This window comes from Mchenga conophoros, linkage group LG23 (genome assembly GCF_057382185.1).
Source record: "Mchenga conophoros isolate Kocher_MC1m ecotype Shallow Benthic linkage group LG23, M_conophoros_male_GT1.1, whole genome shotgun sequence".
Classification (NCBI taxonomy): domain Eukaryota; kingdom Metazoa; phylum Chordata; class Actinopteri; order Cichliformes; family Cichlidae; genus Mchenga; species Mchenga conophoros.
Window position 1 is genome coordinate 30,581,192 of NC_140547.1, and position 16,148 is coordinate 30,597,339.

Genomic DNA, 16,148 nt, shown 5'->3' on the forward strand with positions numbered 1-16,148 from the left:
AGACAACAGAACCATCAAACTCAGATATAAATTTTATCCCTCAATATTGAAATAAAGCTGATTCTTCTGTCCTCACACACTCAGGATCTGAAGTTCTTCTCTTACATTTTTTTCAGTATTACAGTACACTACAGTACTTTAAACCATAGTTCCGGATTAATGAGGAGTTACTGAAGTACAAGCTTTTAAAAAAATGTTACTGCCTTTACAGATGTGGCAAGAGACTGAAAACATGCTGTTGTTTGCACATATTTAATAATCAGCTCTGCACAGGAGCTGAAGCAGGGTGCAGCCTGCTGCTTTTACAGTATAATACTTGTAATAAAAGTACAGTAACAGTAATTAGTGACTGAGCAGCCCGGAGCGTTTCTCTTGATTTCTTTAGTAAATTCATTCCCCTGCACGGATTAGCTAAACGAACCCTGACAGCCGAGTGCTCATTTTAGCTAGCTAGGTCTCAGGAGCTAGCTAAGGACGGTAGTTACGGATTAGCTTACAAACACGTTTAACTTACCGAAAAAGTGCAGCGGGGCCTCGGGTCCTTCTGTCGGGTAGTCCAGTTTACTGAAGAACACCTCAGGCTAAAACACTCGGTCGTGTTTTCATAACGTAAACGCTGGCCCTCCTCTCAGAGCCTACGCTCTATCTGCTATTTCCGGACAGAGATACGCAAGTTTCTCTGCGACTGCAGCTGCCAGTCAAAGCTGTTATAATGACGTTTCACCCCAATTTAACATCACCGCGGTAGGAATTAGAATCAAACTTATGGGAAAGGAGACCTCTCGGACATCAATCAGCATGATGAGAACTATTGATAACAAAAGAAAGAATCTTTGGAAAAAAATTATCTAAGGAGCCAGGAGGAGAATTTATTTTAGTCAGACCCAAGTCCCATCCGCCAACATGGAGGAGGCGGGGTTTATGACCTATACTGCAGCCAGACACCAGGGGGCGATAGAGACGTTTTGGCTTCATTTTTGGGGAGCTGTCGCGTCGTCCATGTTTTCTACAGTCAACGGTTTTCACGAACGTCGCACTTGCTTACGTCACTGTTATGAGACATTCTCGCAAAAACATCACGGTTTTAGTAACACAGTAACGCAGCGTTCCTACGGGAAAGTAACGGTAATCTAATTACTGTTTTTGCAATAGTAATCCCTTACTTTACTCGTTACTTGAAAAAAGTAATCAGATTACAGTAACGCGTGTTGTTGGTATATGTCGGGCTGTGAGCTGAAAACCTACAGCCGGCTGTGTGCGTAAAGCAGCCGTGTGTGAAAAGTGGTCAATAAAGAGATGCTGAAAAGCATGTTCATGGAAACATCGTCGGGTCTGCCGTGGTATGTTTACAATGGGACTGCTGCTCCTGAACCTCTGCGCACAGCGTCTGCAAATCGGGGCTGTACGAAGTCACTTTCATCTTTACGCAGGACTGTAAGCTGTCATCTGTGAGACGTGAGCGGTGTTTGTTTTTAACATAGTTCATGGTGGAGAACAGCTGCTGACATAATGTGGATCCGAAGATCCATAAATGGCCTACCTGGGGTTGAAAGTCTCGATAAATGCACGGCATTTAGGCGGGTATACCGGCTTCCGTAAGTGTGATGCTTATTTTGAGCAATGAAAAATAGTAGAATATAATTTTATTTTTACATTTCATCCATCCATCCATCCATTCACTTCCGCTTATCCTTTTCAGGGTCGCGGGGGGCGCTGGAGCCTATCCCAGCTGTCATAGGGCGAGAGGCGGGGTACACCCTTATAGCCAGTCTGTCGCAAGGCTATAATTTTATTTTTATATTTCAATATTACAATAATCTTCCAATTTAGAACTACAAGTTAAAAAAGAACTAACATAAATAAAATACACTTCAGCTAAATACTTCTAATTTATTTTCCCAAACCACGCGGAGCCGCACTATAAGGACTAAAGAGCCGCAGGTTGCCGACCCCTGTGCTAGGGTCTTGACTCCACTGCAATTTGACCTCAACTTTGTTACATGGTGCCATTTGTGAGATATAATGGGGTGCTAATGGTTTGCTAAGGACAGTTAGCTCTAGTCTGTTAGCCCTAACCCTAACTACACACGTACCCCAGACAGTGGATGCTATATCAGTATAACAGGATCGACTACTGGGCCATTGAGTCTCCACTCTCCAGGTATCCATATTCACAACGGAGTACAACTGAAGCCTAGGGATCTCAGTATAACCACCACATTTGTCCCTTCACACACCACCAGTGACATCATTATACACCCATTTCTGCTCCAGGTATCTGCTGCAATATTTTCTTGAACGATAGGTATCACCACTCCTGGTATCTCCTGGTACAGGAGGAGAAGAAGTCAAAATCTGGAGTAAAGAAAGAGTTTTTTCTTTTTAAACTGTTGCAAAAGCTTCCTCGGTTTAATCTGTGATAATCTGTGTTTAATTTCTGAGCATCTGTATTGATATATCATTTAAATGGTGAAGTGTCCAGCAGAAACAGTAGCTTGCGACTGCAGAGTTTATGTTAATTTAACGTCAGCTTTGTAATTTGCAAGTCATAATGGGGTCCTAAGTTGCTACCATCACTCTTGACTCCAGTACTCTACAGAAAAAGGACGGTTAGCTCTACGTATTATCATTAGCATAAAAGGACACCTTGTATTTATCTCAAATTGAGAGAATCTGATGTCCTGATATGTCTTGTACATCTGGCTTTTACCTGCTCATTTCCAGCACTGGCTTAAAGGAAGACCACACAACAAGCGAATTGCAGTAATGTTGTGCCAAGAGTCCAGAGAAAGTCGACACTCACTGAACCCAACGATGGGCAAAATAACTGGTGGCTTGTGAAGTGAGCGGGTACCAAGATAAGCTTTTTTTTACCTTGAAGGCAAGCAACTTTAGAAACTACCAGTGAGAGTGAAGGATGGTGTTGATCGGTGATACGTGATTGGTCAGGTTAGAGAATTGCCCAGACAACTGGAGCAGGGAACGACTGCTAGCACCAAACAATGTGAGATAAGCTAATCACTTCCTGTGTGAAAACTCCTTAAATGTTGGAATTGGATAGGAATTCAGAGCAGCATTTTTGGGGGGAAACAACCAGAGGAGTCCCCTCCTGCTGGCCATCAAAAAGCACTTTTCAGGACACAGACAGACAGTTGGATATGTTAGGCTTAGCAAACTTTGCTAAAGATATCCCACTGTAGCAAAACTGTCAGAGTTGCACATACAAAAAAATGTTTTTTCATATTTTGTCATTAACAGTAATTATAATTAGAGTGGTATAATTCAGTCTGCAAAGAATTACTCTACTTCGAATTTGCACCTGTCAGTATAGACACATGGTGAAATGTCCTGAACTATAGCGTGTCATTAAAAATAGTGGGCTTTTTTAGCCGTACCACACAACGTTCGCCCTACTCGCCAGACAGAACTCCCTGCAATTTCATCCTCTTACACAAAATACAATTCAGAATGAAAGGATGGTGTTCTGACGTAGTAAAGGAGGATCCAGTCCACACCATAGAGGCACAAATGGTCATAACAGAACTCCCAGTGAGGAATCTAAAAGTAGCTGCAGTGCTGAAATTGGTGCCCCGTGGGAGGGCTTTGAAGTTTCTGATTTTTACGAGCAAACTTGTGAAACTTAATGATCGTATCACCTTGCCTTGGATTCCTGTCATCATCGAGCACAAAATGAAGCCTGCAAATATTAAAAAAGAAGCTCACATCTCCTGTACCCCATGTATTTTTAAAGACATTTTAACCAAAGATGTGAGCTGCACATGCATGCTATGCATGGTGATTAATCATATCTTTTATCCTAGCTACCTTAGGTGCAGGTGCTAATTATTTAGAAACTCCCTGATGCAATATCTATATCTAGATAGAGGCCAATAAAAGTCAGTCTATTAATTAGATTTTTATTTAAATGTCTTCCCTGTGTGGTATGATGACAGATCTACAAGTAGAGAGAGAGGTTTAAAAATGACCGTCGGTGGTTATTCCACCAGATTCTACCCTACCTGGTGCTGCACCACTGTAATGAGACACCCAGCGAGAAAGGGAGGCAGCTGGGAGAAAGAGAGCGTAGAGCAATCTTCCACTGAGCCAAAGATCTCAGCAGCACCCTGAGAGGCTTTGCTTCTTCTGATGCTTATTAATCCCGAGAATGAAACGAGGTTAACAGCTCTGAGTGGTTCAGAAACAGCCATCAGCGGTGCGGCGTGATTTTGATTCGCCAATACTGGAGACTCTTGAGTTTTTACAGTTTCTGAGAGACTTGAAAGGCAAGATGGCGATGATTTTAGAGGAAAATGTGCAATTTCTTTTAAAATGACTGACAGAAGCAGATTGCATTAAAAAAAAATACAAGTTCTTGGTGGGCAAAATCGCCGCAGTGCAAAAAGTCTCATTGAAAAGAAACAAAACGATCAAGAGAGGATTTTCTTTCTTCTTCCGCAGGTGTGTTTGGAACCTGATTGTGCTAATTTAGTTCTTTTTTTGTGCTTTGCATGTCTTCTTTGGTGTATTTTCAGCTGTTAAAATGTCATTTTTCTTTCTTTTTAACTTGAGCTTTAAAGTTCATGTACCACCTTGGATAAAACAAAGCACTCCCAGTTTTGAAGTGTATTTCTACATCTGCACAATCATTAGAGAAAAGCTGGGTTTTTTTTAAAGCCACATCAAAGAGAAGTCTTCCAAAATAATAAAAGATTTTGCTCATCATCTGCTCTCATCGTCTTGGCAATGAGAGAGGTTTTGTGGTATGCTCTGCTTGGCAATGATGAAGACTGATGGTGTTTTGTTTTCTCAGCAGAGTAAACATCAAACTGTACGAAAAACAAGGGCACAGATAATTAAACTTAAAATGAATCCCAATTCCTGTTTTAGGAAGTGAAGTAATTAGTGCAAAGGTTCAAAATGCATGTCTGCATTAAAATAAAGTTGATGTATTTAGAATATTGAATCAGTATTATGTGCGGTTTGCTGAATGTGTCATCACTTCTTATCCTCCTCTCTTTAATTGTGCCCGTTAATCCAATCTACTTGTCATGGTCAACTCTGGGTTTATGTGTAAAAAAATTATATTCAGGGTGTCAGAGTATGTTTCATGCTTTATTTTTATGCTCCAGTACGTCTTTGGTTATTTGTTTTGTTTCTTAATGCATGACATTAAGGGGAATTTCGCTCATCCAGGCGTGTCACTAACACGGCACACATTTACTGCTTCGGTAATTTGCATTTCATCCCTCTTAGATTTCTATCTGCATGACGGAAATGAAGGCCCATAATTTTATGGCTCATACATATCACTTTCTGGCCTAATCAGATTGTACAGTATGAAACATATTGAGATGTATTTTTCTGTTTTGGTTTGGTGGAGGCAGAGCTGTAGTGATTCTGCAATCAAAGCATTGTTCACTCGAGCATGTGTTCTTGGGGTCCTTCCAAACTGGCTGTTTAGTTTCAGTCATACAAGCCACAAGACCGGTATTCCCTGCTGGCGAGAGGATTGTTGAACCAATAAACCCACTTGACGGACAATGCAAATATAAAATGAAGATGGGTTTCCTTCAGAGTAAAAGAGTAAAACTTTGAGGGTAAAAACGATCTGATTTGTAATGTAGTTGCAAACTGCAAGCAATTTTGGCAATCTGCTAGTTTTCAGGTTTTCAGGTAGAAGGTTTTCAGTGCAGTTCTGTATACCTCCTTGCAACCGCCCACCAACTAGTCAAATAACTTACTGACTAGCACCACCAGTTTGTTGACAGAGACTTTAGCAATCAGTTTAATGCAGCATAATGCAAAGACTGATCAGCCCGTCAGATAATGAACCTTTTTCCTAAGCAGGGTTGCCAACCAGTCTGAAAGTGAGCTGAGGCTTGTTTGAGACCTTAAATCTGTTTTATTCAGGATATTTGGCTTTATTTATGACATGGACTTGAAATGAAAAAAGAGATATAAACACCGAGTCTGAAAAGTGCTTTATAATAACCAGGAATAATTCTAAGAGGTGACTCTAGTGGCTGTTAAATAACCCAATAAACACTTTCCTAATTAACTTGGAGACTCAATTCACTATTTTGTAGTCTTAGTTTATTGGATGTGTAACTTACAGTTGTGTAAAATATTCTTCAGTGTGGCCTACCTTGACATTGACAAGTCACTATAGTATGAGTACTATAGGCACCCAGCAAACATGCCCACTTGGGGCTCCATGTGGGGCCACAGTCAGCAAGCCCACCCACTGGGCACGAGTACTGAAGTCAAATGTAAGTTGCACAGTGCATGGCCCAACTGGTGGCACTGGGCACCAGTTGGTGGCATACAAAGATTTGACGGGTCTTTACACCAGAAGCCCCAAGCTTAAACCAGGGCCTTTAAATTGCTAGGCAAATGTATACATGGCACTTTGAAACAATTAGCTAAAAAAAATCAAGTTATTCTGTTGCAGTAACTTGAATATCATCTGATAAATTTGACCTCTGTAGTTCTTTTGACGTATTACAAGATCCAGTAAGACTTTGATTTTACTCTGGGATGGAATCAATCGCCTGCTTCATACTTCTGACGGTCTATTAAAACATGTTCATATATAATATTATGTATAACAAGGTGTTTCCTTATTGTACATATTGTGCCAGGAAGAATGCCATTAGACTGTGGGGGGGGGGGGGGGGGTGTCAGCAGGCCAAACATTTCTCCCACAGGGACTCCAAGTGGGTGCACCCACACAGGCAGTTGTGCCCTTTGGGGCCCCTGTATGAGTTTTCTATGGGGAAGCCCACAGAAAACCCTGCCCGATCACTTACCCATTCTTCTCATTTTTAAATTGCTGCCATTTCTTTCTGTAAACATTCAGCTCATCACTTTCCCAGGAAATCTTTCCAAGTAATGACTTGAGAGCACTTAGAAGAGCTAATTGAATTAGCTTCATCGTGCAATCAGCAGTGAAGTGTAGAAAAACAGAAATTTGTTAAAATAATGATGCAACGGATTATTACTTGAAGACTGACCCTCTTTAGGGAGAACTGCTTCCAGAAGGGTAATGAAATCACTGGAACTGCAGATGAAGTTATCAGACATTAATTATAGATCCTGCCGTCTTCATGGACGTAGGAGGTGGTTCAGCAGCCCAAGATGGGCTTGTTTCATCCTGGAAAATGTTCAAGGACCTCTTAGAAGTCTTTTATAGGCTGCAAGTGGCCCCCAAGCGGGACTTTGAGTACCACTGATCTACAGTACCATGTGTCAGCGAGACCATCTGAGCACATAATTAACTCGAGGAGTTGGCCCTGCTCGCTTGCCCGTGATGGCAAGACTACAAAACTTTTCTTCAGTGCATGTTTGCATAGCGATAAGGAAGATTTTATTGAAGGTGTGATGCAGCCTTGCCCACAGAATACACAGGTAGTTTCTGCTCACACCAGAATCACACATAACAAATGCAGAGCAGCGGATTACTGGAGCTGAAGGCAATATTGCATACGCTCTCCTCCCACCCACCCTACGTCCGAATCCAGGAACACGTAAGTGAAATGGGGGTCACTGCACTTCTCTCTACTCACACAAAGTTCCCTTCTGTAAGCGTGCATAAGTGGGCGTGTGTGTGTGGGATGGAGATGAATGAAAATGCGAGGCGGGAAAATCTCTTTGCTGCCTATTTATATTTTCTTTTCAAAATCTTGGAGCAGCTTTCTCTTCCACTTTCAAGGTTGGTACAGCCTGGAAACACGGCGCCTGTTGCATTTGTGCTCATTCAGCTGCTCTATACTATTTTTTATGGACAACAACAACAGCTAACCATCATGGCAAACAACCACTAACTGCAGTGTGCACACTGTCCCCCTGTAGCATTTGATGGAAGGCGCAGGGCCCAGGCTGCTTTTTTGAGAAACACCGCAACAGGCAGATGGTGATATTTGTTACGTGAATGATGCTTGGGGGCGGGGGGTGATATAGTGGCCAAGAAATATGAGCGCTCAGGTTTCTGCCCCATTGGCTGAGAGGAACATTTCCCCACAGACTCACAATTAGTTTGCTGGCCTCTTCCACCAGTTAGGTGTGATTCTCCCCCTGCAGCTGTTTGTCACCACCGCGTAAAGTATTGCCTTCCAGTTGCTAGCTGCTGCACCGAAATGCATCACACGCCAAGTTTGTCAGTTGGGGAAAATATGAGCACACTCGCTGCCCGTGCACACACGGCTCCTGAGCGTTGCGACACCTTAAGCCGGCCTCGCCTGCCCACGCAAGACAAAGGCAGCTTCTTCCACAACGAGTCGTCAAATTTGCATAGAAATTGAATCTAGATCGGTAGATGGGGCCCTCACAAATGCTCCTCCTCCCTCATCCACCCTGCTTTCTGTGTCAAACACAAATAAACTCATATACAGAGTCTGCTCCTTTAAGGTCCAATCACTTCAGAACAATGAGCCCTCCTCGAGGAAGTCAGAGGCGAGGACATGATGAGAAAAATGAGGACATGAGGACGACTCGACGTGTTTACCAAAAAAAAAGGTGAGTGGCAACAAGAGAGGATTTGCAATGCAGAAGTCTTCTGTATGGCATTTTAATATTCCCTTTAATATATCTGTCCTTTACATGCCTTTGGAGCTCCAGCAATCTCCAGTTGTTTTATATTCATTTATTGATTATATAACTGGTTGTTTACAGTTTACGAGCCCTTAACAACACATATTCTTTCTGCATTGTGGAGACCGAACAGAGGAGCACATCAGCAAGTCAATATTGTTTGTCATTGCTGTTCAAAATGGCTACTAGTGACATGGAAATTCATATTGACTGCTTTCAACCAAGCTTAAAGTTTGTTTAAGCCACGCTGTAAAAAACAGTTGTTTAATGTTGTATAGGAGCGTGCGGTTTTCTATGGAACATTAGATAAAGGGCTGTGTGCTCAGCCTGGCCATATTCACTCTGACACAGTCATGAAGTTTGCGGATGATACCACAGTGGTGTCTCTCGTATCGGATAATGATGAGAGAGGATGTACCAACACTTGACAAAGTGGTGCTTAGACAACAAGCTCGTCCTGAATACCTGCAATCCACAATGACCTCTTTGGTCATGCTGGAGGTCCAGAAAGACAGAACACGCTCCTCTCCTCATACACGGGGAGGCAATAGAGGGTGTGGACCGAGCTAAGATCCTGTCGTACTTCCAGATACATACGGAGAAAGAGTTAATGCCTAAAATAATTTAATATAAAAAAAGAAGTGGAATTTATTCAATACATCTCTTTTTTTAATATATGATAACAAATGCTGCTGTACTAAATGAAATCTGTCTTTGGGCTGTGAAACCACTTTAAGAAGCATACGTTTTAAAGCAGATAGTGAAAAAAATGTATTTTTCTGTCATTTAATTGTTTGTTTATTTATTAATTGTTGCATTACTTTTTTACTTTGGTGACATGTGGGGGGGAGCTCTTTATGGTAAAAATGGCCTGTATTTGTATAGCGCTTTATCAGTAGAAGAAGCTGCAAAACCTGTAAAAATACACTTGCAAGCACAAAATGTATGCTCTGCTTCACATTTGCACAGATTGGAGCCTTTGGCAGCCCAATTCTGGCCCCTGGGCTTTATGTTTGACACTGCTGCTCTACTGCATTTTGCTGTCATTTATGGTCACGCTAGTTCCTTTGTCTTTTCTCCCCACTGCTGCCTCCATCTTTGTGTAAGTAGGCGTGGAGCACAGTAGGGATAACAGAAGAGAGCATTGTGTGACAACTTAGCTTGTAATTCATCTAAAAAAAGGTGGACCAAACCCAAAACATCTGTGTAGCAGAAGACCCCATTACCCCTGTGGTGGAGACTGAGCCGGACAGCAAGCAAACAAACACAAAACTGTGTGCTCCAGTGGTGCTTGACCAGTGTTACCAGAGTGCACTCAACTTGGATAACAACTCAAGTGTTTTCAACTGAGCATACAGTAGATGAGGCGGCATTAATTGCGACGTTTCTTTAGGTGTGTGTGTGTGTGTGTGTGTGTGTGTGTGTGTGTGTGTGTGTGTGTGTGTGTGTGTGTGTGTGTGTGTGTGTGTTCTCAGGCCCCAGCGCACCAAGTTGATTAGAAAACACACAGTTGGTGCACCAATTAATCCACCTGGCACGGCTCTCTGAACTACTCTGCCCCACCTGACTTCCTGCAGCTGAGCTAAAACCACACCTGCTACCTAATCTAGAAGTCTGATAGCAGGGAAGCTAGTCCTGGGCCCTGTATTATGAAATGTATTAAAATACGCAGTGTATCCTTCTGTTATCTGGCTTAACACTGGCAATCAGGATAAGTGGTCACACAAAGCTGATTATTTGCACACTAAGCTAACCCGGGGTTTCCCCTGCACGTTTGCAAGGGGTGATTGGGGTGGTGCTGGCAGCATCGGACCGATCACAGTTATGAATAAGTGTACTGTCAGCAGAGCAGATGATTTCACACAAGAAGAAAAATGGGGAAAAAATGAAGAGGTTAACCACATTATAGATTGAATGTAACACAGATGCTGCAGACGAAGCAGTGGTGTGAGTGTGTCTGAGAAGAAAAGGCAGTGTACTGCATGAACGTGTGAGCACTGTACATGCGTTGGTCAGTAAGATTAAATATTAATAAAGTCTGAGCTATTTGGAGCCAGGAAGGAAAGACAGCAAAACAAAAACAAACAAAAAATGCAGACTGTAAGTTAATGGACTTATGAATATCACAACTCTATGATTAAGACACGGGAGAATCTGATAGTGTTTCTATTCTTTCAGCCCCAGCCCTGGTGGTGTTTAAGGGTCTGAGTAATGAAGGCTGAGTCTATGTGCAAATTTGGTTACAAAGTACAAACGGGTACTCTATTTTACGAATGTATATTAATACTTTACAACTATTTTATTGCTGGTTAAGTTATATTGAAGCATCTATATTTCTCAGTGATGCTAATCAGGGGGGAAAGGTTTTAAATGACACACTCCTGCAAAAAATAAAGGAATTTAGAACACATATCAGATCTCAATGGGGGAAAAAGTCATGCTGGAGAGCTATACTCATATGGGCTGTATAATGTGTAAGGAACAAATGGATCACCTACACAGGACTGAATGTAAAGATACCGCAAAAATCTAAGTGAAAAATCATCACTGACCCACCATGAAACCAGTCATGCTGAATGATACAGGCAGAATAACATTTTCCACAGCTTCTCACAGGACACCAGTGGCAGACCTGCTTATTCTGTTATTCTATGGCAAATGCCAATTGGGCTCCACGGTGCCAGCCAGTGAGCAGTGGGCCCACTAGAGGACATCGGGCCCTCTGGCCACCCTCATGAAGTTTGTTTCTGGTTGCTTGGTCAGAGACATTCAGACCAGTGTCCTGCTGGAGATAATTTTTTAGCTCTCCTGTGGCTCTCCTCATCCTTTTGCCCAAAAGAAGCTGATATCGGTCCTACTGATGGAGTAAGGACTTTCTATGGCCTTGTTCCGTGGCAGCACCATAGAAGCGCCATCCTACAGCATTCCCATTGTGTCAATATACAGTTTGGGTCAATGAAAGGAAAAACATACTATGGGCTAGATCGGTCAGTAAGCTAACCAGCTCAGTATGCAGCCTTTCATTTCCCTCACATCAATATTCCTGTCCTTGTTTTGTATTCCAGTACTTTCAGATAAAGTTCATGGAGGACTGAGTAGTTGCTTAGTGTGTGTGTGTGTGTGTGTGTGTGTGTGTGTGGGGGGGGGGGGGGGGGGGGGGTTTCAACTTTTGAAACTACTACATTCGTCACACAGAACTGACAAGATTCTCCCAGCTAATGCAGGAAAAAAAGCACGACACAAAGTGTTTCATCCTCCTGTAAACCTGTCTGAAGCCACCCTGAACATTTAATACTTCTTCCTCTGTAGTGAAAAGGGTGTTTTGGAGGGAAGCTGACAAATGTCAGAGGTTGATAGCTAAACGGTGGGCCGAGTAGCGGGGGGTCTGGAGAAACAAAGCAAGAGAAAATGGCATTCTGTTGTGGAGACACTCAGCTATAGTGACAGCTACCACAGTGCGCATCATACGCTAATGGCAGGCTGCCTTGATGCAGGTGTCTGAACCTAAAGAGCACCTTTCAGTCACATCGGCGTGTGAGAGATCGGTCCGTTAAGAGTTGGGGGGGGGGGGAGCAGATGGAAAGTTTTCCTCTCGCCTCGTGAATGTCGTGTGTGTGATTAGGAATGTCAGCACGGCTATTTTAGGCTGACATCTTCAGAAAAGAACTCATCAGCCTTTTGCGCCGTGATGTACGAGCGAGGAGCAGAAATTGTCCCGGTGTCAGGGAAACCTGACAAATGTCTCGCAGAGAGGAAAATCAGCCGGCTCGAGAAACTTTATGGAACATTATCTGCCAAGGACAGTTTGTTTTTGCAGTAAGGTGATGATGTACAGCTTTTGCACATCAAGCTTAGGCGTGCGTTCCTCTGGTCGTCAGGCTAAGCTGAATCTGATCCTGGTTAGATGTGATAATGGGCTGTAAAGCCCTTTCTTTCTTTTTTCTCTCTTTTTTTTTGCAACACTATGCACAAATGCCCAAACAACAACTTTTAGGCGCATCAGACAGTCATAAATAATGACTCCACGTTGTTTTCCTGCATGTACCGCATGTGAAACATGACGCAGTGATGAAACATGTCACATCTTCTCCTTTGTGAATTGTTTCCCACAAGTACCCCTCGAAGGCCTAATTGAAAGTGGCACACGGTTTGATTTGTATTCATGAACGAGCCGTGCAGCTGTTGCCGCTCTCTTGTCAAGCTGTTGCCGTTGCTGTTCATGCAAACTTCACATCGGCTGTTTGGACGGACAACAGGAAGTGCCTTCCGTTTCCTCGGGAAACGCTTTACATTGCTGTTTAATTGCTAAACTGTGTCGACATCATTCAGGAAGTATCAAGAGTATTCTCTACAACCGGTTGAGTTAATTGTGCATGGGTGTATGTAATTTAACTGTTCTAAATATGTGAAAGTATGACTTAGCCTGAGCGATTAAATTTCACTAAGGAGGGGCTGACACGCAGCATGGCGACTGCAGTTGCTCCGAGTGGCTGAACACGCTGTAATAGGCTCCTAAATAAAAGAACAGTAATAAAAAAAAGGAAACCTTTTATTTGCCACTGAAAGAACAACCTGTGCTATACAGTATCCACTCCAGAGCACAGGCTTTTGAATAAACCATTAAAAAAAAAATCACAGGTTTGTGACAGCTGAGCTTGGCAGTTATAGGACCGTGTGTGTCTCCGATTCAGCTCTGTTTCCCTCTATCGTTTTAATTAGTGGTAGACTGTGATTTTGCTCTTATGTGACTTGGACTCTGAATACAATCCCGTAGAGCTGCCACTTAAGTGTTTCCTGGAGTGCAAAATCCACATTATGCGTTTGACAAAAGACAAGGAATGCTGTCTTTGTGGAGACTAAATGCCCTGTCTCATTATTTATGCACTTGCCTTATTGAAATCCGGAGAACTTTTACTGCAGGAGACGAGGGGGACATGCCGGAGAGGGCAGGCACTCGCCTGCCATAATGGCCTATATAAAGGTAAGTTAACAGCGGGAGATGTTTTACAGCCAGTTGAAGTGAAGAATATAAGGAGCAAATCTCATAGACCTCATGGCTTTGTGCGAACCCTTAAAATTTTACAGCCTATGAGTAGAAGTGCCATGGATGTAGCCCATAGTACGAAGCAGGGTTGATGTGAATTCTCTCCAAAAAATGGATGGCTTCCAGCGCTTTGAGCAAATTCATCCTGTGCTCCTCTGCAAACGAGCCGCCATGTTAACACTATTGACATTAGCGATGTAGGCATACTGGGCTGTGGAGAGGACAGCTGAGTGTGTGCCGTCGTCCCCGCGGCAGTATTCAGCGTTTGTCTCCGTGACCCAGAACTACCTACTGACAAAAGTGCCACCTCATTTCAATGCTAATGTGCCGTTATGGGTATTTTCAAAGCGTTGCTGCTGTTTATTATGATTCAGCTTACCTCAGAGGCGCTGGTTAATCCTGTAGATCCCTGCAGAGCTGCTCTGTACCAAGGGGTCATAGAGATAGTGTTTAAATAGACTCTGTTTAACGTATTATTCCAAGGGGACGACCACAGGTCTGTAAACAGCTGACAGTTTTGCAGTTTCTTCCATTTTTCCTGCACATTTAGTGTTCACAAAAGAGGCAAAGATTACAGAACTGAATGTTTCTTTATTTCTGGTGTAGCACAAAGCATCTCTGAGCTCTGCACCTCGTTTGCAGTCATAACCTGGAGGCTCACACTGAGCTGTCGCCGACATTGGCTCCTTGTGGATTTGAATCAGCAAAATCAAATGTGGTCACTGTGTAATAGAGGAGAAAACAATTTCAAGTGCTCTCCAGCTGTTCACTTTAATAGACAGCTACTAGAAAATGTATGTAGCTGTTTACATACCAACAACTGTCTTGAGAATCAGAAAGAGATGCAACATTGAAATGGTAGCAACTGATTCTCAGCAGTGACTTTTACAGTGTCAGCCACCAGGAGGAGAGTTATAGACCCTGTGACATCTAAGCACGCTAGTCAAGTACCCCAACCCAATTCTATGTTCCATTTAATTCAGTTTTATTTTGTTTACATAGCAACAATTAACAACAACAATTGACTCAAGGTGCTTTATGCCCGACAATATTGGAGAAAAGGATATATTTCTAATATGCAAGGACTTGGTGAATGTGGGAAAAATGGACTACTACATAGAGAGAGAAGGTAAAATTCAATGATATGCAGTAGTGGCAAGACTAGGACGAAGTGTTCAGTGCATCATGAAAAGTTCCCCACACCCTAAGGGAGGGTTCAGGGTCACCTGATCCACGGAAAGTTTTGTATCTAATCCTAAAGGTAGAGAGGGTGTCTTTCTTCTGAATCCAAACTGGGAGAGGTTTCCACAGAAAAGAGGCCTGAAAGCCAAACCCTCTGCCTCCCATTCTACTTTTAAAAACTCGAGGAACCACACAAGCCTGCGATCAGAGAGCAAAGTGGTCTATTACGATGATATGAAATAGGGTCCTTGAAAATATTGGAGGGCATAAACCGGTCCGTGGCGCAAAAAAGGTTGGAGACCGCTGATTAAGAGGACCCGAGGGAAGCTCGGAAAGCTAAGCAGAAGTTATTTGGAGAGGAGAGGGACTGCCGTTGGTTGAAAAGAGAGGTAAAAAAAAACTTCAGTGGTGTTGCACACTATTTTATATTATTTTTTAAAGTCATTGTTAACCCTTTAAAGCCGGTCAGAGCAGCACGCTCCGTTTTGTGTAACTATTTTTAAATCCCTGTAGAACACGAACCCTGTAAGCTAACGCAATAAACCAGAGGAGTTGTACTCACATCTCATGCCATCAGCTTGTCCTCGGTCACAGTTTCCTTCCACACAAAGCTTTGCAAAAATTGCATAAAAAGCGCTTGCAGGAACAAAAACATAATATTCCAGAAACAGCTTTGCCGGTCCGATCAGCTGTTCATAACACTTCCCACAGTGAAACAGAGGTCAGTGCGAACTATCGCATGTCCGCCATTTCCTGGCCGAAACCGGAAGTGACGTCATTTTCGCGGAAATTGTAGTTTTTTACTTGTAGCCTTAAAAGCCTATACTGGTCATGTTTGACTTTTCTGAATAGTTTCTGGGATGCTTGGAACTCAAATTGCACTGCTGGAAATAGTTTATTTTGATGCACCTGCGGTTTTCTTTGCAAATTTGCATCATAGGATTGTTTTTTTTGTTTTTCCTGCAGTATATAAAAATTGGTGTATCTCCAAAATAAAACTATGAAGACACTCAAAAGAAATTTCCTGTTGTTGTAAACTATTTTTTGCAACTTTTTTGTATTCACAGTTTTGCGGGATAAACCTCTTAAATTTCTCCAAGTAGAAATATATGTAAAAAAAAAACCAAAAACGATTTTCAATTTTTTTGTAGTTTATTGCACTTTTTTGCAATTAATGTAATTACTATGGACTTAGTGCATACATATTATTAAAATATGGGCTATAAAAGTTGTATAGCAACTTGAAATGCTCCCACAAATGGCACTACAACATGTAAAAAAATAATATAAGCTCTGGCGGACTTGGTTCTATGGTAGGTCTTAAAGGGTTAAA